General features: G+C 42.1%; 1 non-coding gene across 1 annotated transcript; it reads left to right on the forward strand.

Annotated features, from left to right (window-relative positions):
• Positions 1 to 1,259: 1,259 nt before the first annotated feature.
• Trnar-ucg lies at positions 1,260 to 1,332 on the forward strand. Its single transcript has one exon. It is a non-coding gene; the product is annotated as a tRNA-Arg (tRNA).
• The last annotated feature ends 7,205 nt before the right edge of the window (positions 1,333 to 8,537 follow it).

Below are 8,537 nucleotides of genomic sequence, written 5' to 3' on the forward strand. Positions count from 1 at the left end.
GCCGAGGAAGGCGTAGTAAGAACTCTAAGCCGTAACTGCGAAGACAAATGGACTACATGTGTTGGTAACCAGGTTAGTGCTTTCATACAGAATTATATTCAATGACAAATAACTGCCACCCATATTGTTTGTAATTTCGCACGGAAGAAACAAATCTACATCAATGGTCTTTAAAGCAGCAGGAATTTGACCTTGAAGGCAACAAGCAGTAAACGCAAATTACCTGAAGTGCTCTACATGCTTTTACATGCGGATGGTTTGCATATCAGCGCAAACACACGACATGGATAGAAATAAAGCCACCTGCATATTGAATATAACTGAAGAACAAGTATGGGGTCCCTCATTCACAGACCGTATTTCAACGTTATTTGTTTTGAGATGACTGAGATGTGCCTCGAACGAGAAGTACAAATACCAGTACCTGCCGAATGTCGACAGCATCAGAATCTTAGTGCATCAACACTGCATCTTATTATTCAAGGTTAATTCTGTTCGGTTTAATCGGATCTCTTGACCGTCATGAGACTATGGAACTGATGGGACCAGCAGGTTCATACCCGACGTCATGCGGGGTATCCTCGACAGTAAGAGGGCGCTGCAGTTTCAGGGAGCAGATAAAGTGATAGAGTGGGAAAATTCAGGTGCACTTGGTCACTGGAGTGGGAAGGAACTAATTTGTAGTATGTAAGAACTAGGAGATATGTAGTATTTCAGTTCTGCTGGAAGAGAATCATTTTGAGCTTTCACTTTTGATGTGATGAGTGTGTTACATTAAAGTTTAAAATATGGGTAGGTCTCTGGCACTATTTTATTCGTTGGGAGATAGTGATTATTAAAACTGAACCATTAGAAAACGGGTTTTGTGTTGGATTACGAAAAGTACGAGGCACGAGGGCTGTTGGTACTGGAGTTGACTCAAATAAACTGAACAACAGAGAATTCCTTTATTTATACATTGCTGGGATAGTAACAAAAGCAAACGTCCATCAGTAGCACTACTAGCATTAGAGAAGACAAAATATACTTCGAGGATGATTTACGTAAATGCGGCGAGGGACGCCCTGCCTTCGATTCCGAATGCACAAAGTGTGTGGTCTTGATTCCCAATCTCTATTTGGTCGGTCTCGTAAGGGTTTGAACGTAACGAATGGGTGGGAAGCAGCAAGAGGCAGCGGCTGTGTAGAACGAAAACACAATTCCTCAGCGGTATGGGCGTTTCGAGATGACACGAATGTAAGGAATATTTGGTCGTCAGTGACCGTGTGGCCTAATGGATAAGGCGTCGGGCTTCGGATCCGAAGATTGCAGGTTCGAATCCTGTCACGGTCGTGTTTTTCCAATTCTGCAAAAGAAACACACCGTTTTAGTGTAGCTATTGAGCAGTCATACAACTTACATAGCAGACGTCAGCCAGTGACATATTTAATCTTAACTGATAATATACCAGTTGCAATCAGAACATATATTTGGTTATTGTTTAAGTTTTAATGGAAGAGTGCATTACATACAAAGATAATGACTAACTTTGCTAAATGACAGACTATATAATTTCACTCCTAAATAGTGTTATCTATTTTAACACGTTATCTAAAGATAGGAATATGTTTCAACATGAAACATTTAGAATGACATTGGTGAAATTTACAATGAATTGTCCTGATTCAACCTGTTCGTTCAAAATAATGTCTTGACGTTTTATCATATACAAGAAACTTTCTATTTCTTGTAAAATATTTAACACATGTCCTTTTTCATTGGTGTGTGGAACTTGTTGTTTTAACGGTGAGCCAATGAAGATAATTTCATGGCAGTGAGATTCAGATGTGGTATGAACATTGTTTTGAAAATTCCTTCTGTCTACTCTAATGTATATTTTATTTTGGCTTCCATATGTCAATTTATAAACACAAGGTCGAGTGAATTTACAGCACTGATCTAGAGAATGAGATATTTGTGATTTCAATATGTTGCGTATAATGATGTTTATTTTTCTCATACTGGTTTTTTTTAGGTGTAAGTGTAATTTGATCTGTTAGTTTTCCTCAACGTAGCAAATATTTTTGTTGTTTGACAAAATATAGGTACTATGAATGTCAAATTAGTAAAAGAAGCAAATGGTATATGGCAGGAATCATGTTAAGGACAAACTGTATGAAGAGAACGCTCAGGTCATCCCATCTCCACCATGCAGAGTCAACGTTCTTCATGCCAAACAAAAAACGTCAGAAAATGATCAGATCTGACGCAACGACACCGGTCGAATCTCAACAGTCACCAACCGACCCCAACAACCTCAGGAGCCTCAGGAATCTGTGCGTCCAACAACCAGCTACTCATTGCTAAACAAATGATTCTCCTCATGAAACGGAATCTCTTGAGATACATAACGACGAAGGTTTTTAAAAGGCACGCTCCAGGCTTAACTCGAAATGAAACGCCAGCATGTCCACAGAATCCGGTGAGAACCCAGTAATGATTGATCTGAATGTTCTAACTAGAATTGTTATCATTGAAAATCTGGACCGCAAGGAAATCGTTAAGTCTTTTCATACCTGGACTGAAAGAATTCAACCTTGTACAATTTGTGATTTACATGAAATAAAGAAGAAACCGTGTCGAACTCACCACTCAGCAAACCGACTTTGAAACCAAACTTAGAAATATAAAAATAATTATAAATAATTGACAAGAGTTTGAAAGACAAAGTTAACAACATACCACAACATTTTGCAGGAGACAAAAGCATTATATCACATGAACAAGCTGGTTTCAGAAACACAATCCCGCTGATCCATGATTAAGGCTAATTAGGAATGCAGCGGAAGCCTGCAATTTCACAGGTGCAACTGCTACCCTCTTTCTGGACACAGAACGCACTTTTGATAAGGTACAGACATCTTCACAAAATGCTAAAGCACAACTTCCCACCTACAATAGTACCATTATTAGTTAACCTCATTTGAAATTGGAAAGTACAACTACGAGACGGGGGTCAAAAGTCGCCCTCCTCCACACCCAGACCGCGAGTACCTCAGGCTGCCGTCATATCCACTCAGTTATGCACGATATACACAGCGGATATCCCGAGACTCCGGTGGTAGAATGAAGACATGGTTCTACATGCCGATGACAACACTTACTGGTGTCATGCGCCCAACTCGAATGCAATCAATGAACAAGTCAACAGCTACCTCAGCAAATTTGAAACGTAGCCCAGTAAATGGAGAATCTGATTGATCTAATCCACCAAAAAGTAAACCCTTCCTTTTCAGACATGGCAATCTTACTAATCGCCGACTACAGGATAACCCAAAACTCTACATTCGACTTTGTGGACAAGAAATTGTTCCACAACTAAACGTCAAATACCTTGTCTACATCTGTCTAGATGAACTCTTAAGTAGCCAGAAAGACAGGACTGAAAAGATTAAACAAGCTGAAAGCCGATATAATTTTGTACGTCTCACGAAATATCAAACAAATGGACTGGAGCTACCAGTTTCTCTTCCTACATTCTAATGAAACGAAAAAATAACCTCTGTCTGCTAACCAGAGGATGCTTCAATTAGCTGAAGATCTACGATATACCTTCCAAACAAACTCCCTTCACGAAACACTTAAAACCAAGAACACACTGCTGTAGATCGACGGTATAGCTTCAAAACAAACTTCCTTACGAAACACTTAAAACCAAGAACATACTACACAGAATAAAAGAAGAAATCACCAGATTCGGGACAACAGACTACGTAACAACAGACTCACAAAATCACTCTTGTAGCCCTATCATACAACGTTTAATTTTCCGAAATTCAAAAGTTCATTTTCCCCTATATTTTTCTCGAAGCAGTATCCAATTCACTCCAACAGAATCCTCTGGAAAACGAAGAACTCAATGAAACTGTCCACAAACCAAGAGCATCTACAAGTATTTGGGATAATGTAGCAGCCTGATATACAGGAGAACAACCTACTGAGCAAAATTACTTCAAACAACTCCTATATCAGAAGATAACATTCTCTGCACCGGCAAGATTTTAAAGTTTCGCGTCTTCCACAGAATTAGACAGAAACGTTTCTACAGCAACGAATTACAAAATCACACTATAGCACTATCAAGACCACTGAGACAATATGTGCGTACGTAAGACGAACAACGAGCAACAAATTTCTACCGGGGTTTTTTATCGACAGAGGGGTTTTTCTCTCAGGCGTAAGGCATATGCAGGAACATGGCACGAAAGAAACTTCATTAACAACATCTTACTCTCAGCTATCCATCTAGATCCAGTTAAAAGTTCTACAAAATTAAATAAGGATCCAGTTGTCGTAAATAATTGGCGTCACAACAACACAGAATACAAATACCGGTTGGAAAGGCCTGTAACCCAACATCTCCTTTAAGATGGAATGAAAGATTTTTCAAGAATGCTTTGTAGATGCTTGTCACTTGGGAAGTCCCGTCCAGATTGTCTGACTAATATTTTAGTTGGTTGGTTATATGCATATGTTTCAGTGCGTTCTAGTCGTTCTATGCAAACACAAATTCTGGCTGCTCCCATTCAAAGTGCCGACTCTGGGTCAGTCAGTTAACGACAAATAGCCAGTACAGTTCTAGGGGTACTGTCGTGATCTTCTGTATGTCCACAATGCCGTGAATCAGTTTCTGCTTCCTTACGCAGTTCTGTTCCTCTGGCCGGCCGGGGGGGCCGAGCGGTTCTAGGCGCTACAGTCTGTATCCGCGCGACCGCTACCGTCGCAGGTTCGAATCCTGCCTCGGGCATGGGTGTGTGTGATGTCCTTAGGTTAGTTAGGTTTAAGTAGCTCTAAGTTCTAGGGGACTGTTGACCTCAGAAGTTAAGTCCCATAGTGCTCAGAGCCATTTTTTTCTGTTCCTCTTGTGAACTTTTCCTGAACCAAACCACTCGCATTTTATTTAATAATCCATTATTAATATCGCGAAACTCAAGCGGACTGGAACATTACATCTACTAAAATTATTTGCAGAAATACGGCCTATGTTGCGAACTACACGCACAACTAAATTGTGAAGGTAAGAAAAGGTATATGACAAAATGTAATTTTTTGTTGTAACCCTGAATTCCTGTTCATGACATTAATGGCTAATGCTTTTTATTCAGAACTGGGAAGATAAGTCCGTGTTGATTCTATTTTACCTTGGAGTGGGCATTAAAGTGGCTCTCGCTTGGAAACAAATGAATACCTACTACCAACACGTCTGTTCCAGGCCAATCCATTCTCCATGCACTCATTTTCTCTTCCTTGTTCTTTACGAATGCAGACATAGCTGTAGTCATCCAAGTATTTTTTCACAGTCGAAAGATACGTAACTCTCTGTTCCCTGTGTTTATGCAGAACAAGGGATACTGTCGTGATCTTCTGTATGTCCACAATGCCGTGAATCGGTTTCTGCTTCCTTACGCAGTTCTGTTCCTCTGGCCGGCCGGGGGGGGGAGGTTAGTGTCTTTCAGACAAAGTAATGTTTCATAATAATGGCACCCGTGTGCCTTGAAATTTAATACATTAGAAAATGTTTGTAAATTGCTGCCTATTAAAAGTGAAACAACACGAACATTAAGATGGCACGCAAGAAACAAGCAAATGGCGTGAATACTACTTGTACCACATTCTGTATAAAAGAAAAGGTTAGACAGAGGGGTTTCTTATTCATAAATAGTATGTGAATGTTGATTACTGTAATTTGCATAAGAACGTGGACTGTCTGCCAACACATTCTGGTATTCGACTGCAGCAGTATCATGACATATCGGGTCTGCAGTTCCACAATGTTGCTGCACGTGTTGTTTGGCATGCCACGATTTCCACGTAAATATGAAATTGATGAGATCATAGTGACTTTGCCGAACACCACGATAGGCCTCAAGGATCGCACGCGACTAGAGTGCGAGAGGACTGGCTCGGCCCTACAGCATCGTACAGTAACATCACATTTCTTGAGTCGGGAAATGGGCTTGCTTCCAGCAAGGCAAGAATGTATACGCGATGTGCAACGACGAGTGGAGCACCACGGAATGTCAGCAACAGAGGGAGGTATACCAGCAGAGGAACGGCAACAATGGACACTAGAGTGACACCACAGCATCTTTTGAGACGAGTCTCTGCTCTACGTATTGTGTCCCGAGAGACGTATCCGTGTGCGCAAGCCTCTGAAGTCAGCGCGAGACTGTCATATGGGCACAGCACATGGCGTATAGGTGTGGGATGTCACTGGGTACGCTACACGATCAGTTCTGGTTCCATAGTCGATAAGATGAACAACAGTTACTGCATTTCTTATCAGGTCGGTGGCCCCATGACGTTACATCTAAACAAGAAACTATAAAGCTGCAGGCTGCCAATCCTATAATGACGTACCTTGATACTGTTGATATCCAACTCTTGCCCAACTCAGCTTATGGTGGGATGTGTCATCTAGAGAAACTATCTGGTAATAAGTTATAGAGTTACTGGAATGCCTTAATCACTAATTAACCACCTCCACGACAAAGTTTACGCACAATGGAATGATGTGCCCATATCAATGATCCAGTTCCGTTTCGGCTACGTAGCCTGCAGGTTCAGAGCCACTGTTGCCATCAGAGGTGGAAGCTCTGTGTTATGAATGTCACTCTTTTGTTGTGTCACGGTTTCTTTGTACTTAGTGTGGCCGGATTGATGTCAGTAGCCAACATTACTTGACAGAAGAAGGTACATGGTAGCAGGACAGAGGAGGGCGTCTGGGCGTTCTTTGGCAAGAAGCTCTGAATGGCCCGGTCTGACACAGCAAAAATTACCATTCATTCCTTGCCATATACAAAGTCACCATACTTCTAGGAGTACCGTCTCCATCAGCGCCGAACACTGGTGACACAGTAGAAGTGAAGGAGTCAGAATGTAGCAAGGCCGACCAGAGTTACCACACGTTCTGGACCAACACCTGGCTATTATTTTTCCTATGTAACAAGATATGCTGCCTCAGCAAACCGTTCGTGGGTGAAACTCACATTAATGCTGCCCATTTTAGACAGGCAGCATTAGCCACTGCCAGCAGAGTTCGAGAAATGCTCCATGCCACTCGCTGACCTGATGTAATTCATCTAGCTGCCACTACTAGAGGTGACCTGCATTGGCTGCTACTGGCAGGACCTAGGCCCGATGCTGCAGAGTGTCGACCTGGTACCTTTAGTCAGGGGACCGCTCACTGGCTGACAGTGGGTTAGGGTTCGCGCCTCGGCTTGACCAGTCGAGGAGTCATTGCGTCCCTACTGCATGCACACTCGGCTGCTGTCTTTTGCTGGCTCACTAGTTCTGCACACGACTGTCGCTCCCGCCCACACTGCCTACCTCAGCACACTCACAGCATCGTGCCTGCATCTCCTCGCCTCCACAGCAGCCTGACGCTGGCCCAGGGGCCTGACTTGACACTTCTCCACCTGCCAAAGCGCTGACGCCATTGACACCTCTCCTTGGCCTATCACCGCTTCAAACTGGCTGGTCTGTGAAGGCTGCTAGCTGAGTTTAACACTTTACTAATATCCAGGACCGACATCTGACACTCGCTGCTCAGGGCCGCAAATCAACTGCTATAACTAATGGGATGGATAAATTAATCTTTCTTTCACACTTCGCTGACCTACTAACTGGCATCTCTTTGGTTAAAATTCTTCTACGCAGCTAAATAACACTCACAATCACCATAATCAGCAGCGGGACACCTGAATACAAGCGCAGTCCTGACACCACTCTGCACCTTGTACATCTTCAATGAAAAAATTAAATAAAGTATTCCTCTGCCAAGTGTTACATAGTGTTGCACTAAAAATACAACTAAATTATTGACTATGCTTTTTTTGCTCTGTTTTAATGTCCAGCAGTGTACTCTTTGTATTTGAAATATAGTAGGTTTGAGGAAACAAAGAGAGGTGGGTACAGTGGTATAAGGAACAGGACAGCCAATATGAAACAGCACAACGCTAGATTCTATCGAGAGCACTTCAATGTTTATCACAAAAGGAGAATGAGTTTGTCGAAAAGTTTCTAGATATGATATGGTGGATCAGTGTTAATACCTATCAGTGGATAGATAATGTTGAGGCAAATAGAATCATTCGACAGCAAGAAGAACACCGAGCATGAGACGCTTTCTTATGGTGACCATCAAACCATCAACTGATGTGCCAAGGAAGGTGACTGAAGAATTTCCGAAGAACCTGACTGATCCTATTTGTGGGATCCTGCCCAATCGTGTAATGTAGGGTGCCTAGGAAGCTCCTTTCTCGGATAGCTAAACAGCATTTCAGGCAAATCCTATTAATAGAGTTTATTTCAATATGTTAAATTGACAACACTTGCATTTCCACAAAGATGAGCAACAAGCAAATGGCGACATGCAAACAATTAATGTCTCTCGATATATAGAATTTCCATGCAAGCAGATCATCCAAGCTCATAAGTTACTGCTATAGAGTTTATACCACAGCTCTAGTGCGGCTCTTCTAGTGCGATCGAAGCTA

The sequence above is a fragment of the Schistocerca americana genome, unplaced genomic scaffold, assembly GCF_021461395.2.
Source record: "Schistocerca americana isolate TAMUIC-IGC-003095 unplaced genomic scaffold, iqSchAmer2.1 HiC_scaffold_14, whole genome shotgun sequence".
Lineage (NCBI taxonomy): Eukaryota > Metazoa > Arthropoda > Insecta > Orthoptera > Acrididae > Schistocerca > Schistocerca americana.